Genomic DNA, 2,500 nt, shown 5'->3' with positions numbered 1-2,500 from the left:
TGCTGCATCTTCTGTAACCAACTATTTGAGATGCTGTCGTTCTTATAATAATGGATCCCTGCACCTTGACAGGGGAGGGTCATCCAATTCTGCATCTCCACGGCTCTCCAATTTACGTAATTTACACTCCTGTATTCTTCCAAGCCGTCTTCATCATCTCCGCTATTAACGACAGTTTCCCTTTCCTCAGAGCCATTAATAATCTCTGGATTCCAGATGTTTGCCATCGCTCTTAATTTACTCAATTTCCGCATTCTATCCTCGACGCTACTTCCAGCAAATTTAAACGATGCATGTAGCACCCCATCCTCCGACCTCAGTAGCGATCCATATTTCCTCATTATCAGGATCGGGATAAATGTCGATAAGCGGTTTATGGCAAGACCTCCATCTCGAGACTTAGCATATAAAATGCCGTCTGTAATGGATTGTGGTAGGTGTAAGATTTCTTTGATTGCACTCTTGATAATATTATCCAATTTCTTTAAATAATTTAGAGAAACCTCTGATAAAACCTGATAATAAAATAGCCTCGGGATAAAATACGTTTTTAAAATTTCAATCTTTTGGACAGGTTTCAGGGATGAACCTTTTAAATTCCCTAACCATACTTCTAATTGTTTTTCCCAATTTGCCTTACTAATCCCCAACCAGGGGTCAATCTTGGCCCCTAAATATTTATCGGTAGTTCCTGGCTCAATAAATTGAATCTCCTTGTCCTCAAACTTCCAATTGGGCTTATCATTATATATAAAGGACTTGTTTTTATAATTAAAATAAAACCCTTTAGTTTTTTTAATATTGACCTCCAGCCCAGTGTTTCGACAAAATCTTTCTACTATTTTAAGGTTATATACCATTCCCTCATATGTCTCGCTAATTAGGGCAATATCATCGGCAAAAGCTAACGATGCACAATGACAATCCTTACCCTCCTCGCCCAAAAATATCCCCTTTTGTTTCTCCTCAATTGTGCTAATCAGCGGATCCATGATTATATTAAATAAAATTGGCGATAAAGCATCGCCCTGCTTAACCCCGCATAATATCGGAATATTATCGGTTTTGCAGTTATATCCTTCAATTTGGGTAAAGTTATTTTCGTAAAGATCCCTAATTAATTGTACGAACACTCCTGGGAGCTGGAGTCTTTTAAGGCCTGTCACTATCAACTTATGTCCCACGGTGTCGAAGGCTTTGGCTAAGTCTACAAAGACTATTGCCAAGTCCTTCTTCTTACCTTTTGCCCCACTCATTATGTTCTCTAAGATTTTAATATTTTCTTCACACCCTGGGACTCCCGTCATAAATCCTTTTTGTCTTTTGTTTAATTTAATAATCTTATTCAATCTATTTGCCATGATTTTAGTAAAAATTCTTAATAGCATTGGACCGATAGTAATTGGTCTCCAATTATTAATATCTAGTAGTTCTTCTTCATTATTACTTTTGGGAATAAGTACGGTCCTACTGACCTTCAACTGGTCTGGTATCCTGCCCGTGGCCACCCAGATTGAGTACAATCTTGGCAGCAGCATATTGTCTTTATTAAAAATCTTAATAATATCCCCCATTGTCATTCCATCGGGACCCGCAGCAGTTTTGATGTCCATCGCCTTGATGGCACGATCCACATCCTCTACCCCTACAGGTCCCGTTAGAAGTGCAAATTGGGATTCCTCTATCTGATTATTATATTTAACAAAGCCTCTCAGATTATTCTTCTCATTACTTTTAGTTAATTTACCCTTAAAATATTCTTCTAGATCTTTCTTTTCTAGGGGGCATTTACTTCTACCCGGAGCACCCATCAGGGTTCTAGCTAAATACTGGCGTTTTGTTTTAAAAAGAACCTGCATCTCTTTAAATTTTCCTTTCTTCTTCCCATATCTACTTTTTGCACCACTAACCCCTTTATTCTTCCCTGTTTTATTATCCTTTATTTTAACATCTATCCGTTTATTATGTTTAGTCTTATTACTAATATTTTCTTTATTCTTCTTTTCTATCTTATTTAGGATCCCCTTCATAATCCTTTCAAACTCATTTTTACCCTTTTTATTCTTATCCAGGTTCCTTTCAATTAAGCTAAGAAGTTCATCCACTGAACCCTCCGGGCAATCCAACTTATTAATATTACTATGGACACTACCTATCGCTTCCTGTGTCCTATCCAAACTCTCAATGTTTTCCTCCTCTTCTTCTTCCATATTACTACTCAACAATATCTCACCATCTACTTCAACCTTTTTATCATTCTTTTTGGTTTTCTTACTTAGCAGACGCCTTTTGTCTGAAATTTGCTTTGCCGTCTTTGATCCTAATCTTTCGGCGATCAATTTATTAATATTCCTATTACCAGCAAATTCTAGCTCCAATTTTTGCAACATATCCACTTCCTCACTTGACCACACACCCTTCCTATTACTCTCTTTACTAGTATCTTTTTTCCTACCTTCATTACTCTTAATCTTCCTTTTCTCGTTCCTCAAGTTAGGGT

At 37.2% G+C, this 2,500-nt stretch overlaps 1 pseudogene; it reads right to left on the bottom strand.

Annotated features, from left to right (window-relative positions):
- Window positions 1–2,500, bottom strand: part of LOC140473069 (28S ribosomal RNA) — an 8,526-nt pseudogene that overhangs the window by 2,206 nt on the left and 3,820 nt on the right.

This window comes from Chiloscyllium punctatum, unplaced genomic scaffold (genome assembly GCF_047496795.1).
Source record: "Chiloscyllium punctatum isolate Juve2018m unplaced genomic scaffold, sChiPun1.3 scaffold_506, whole genome shotgun sequence".
NCBI lineage: Eukaryota > Metazoa > Chordata > Chondrichthyes > Orectolobiformes > Hemiscylliidae > Chiloscyllium > Chiloscyllium punctatum.
This window is presented reverse-complemented; position numbering and strand designations above follow the sequence as displayed.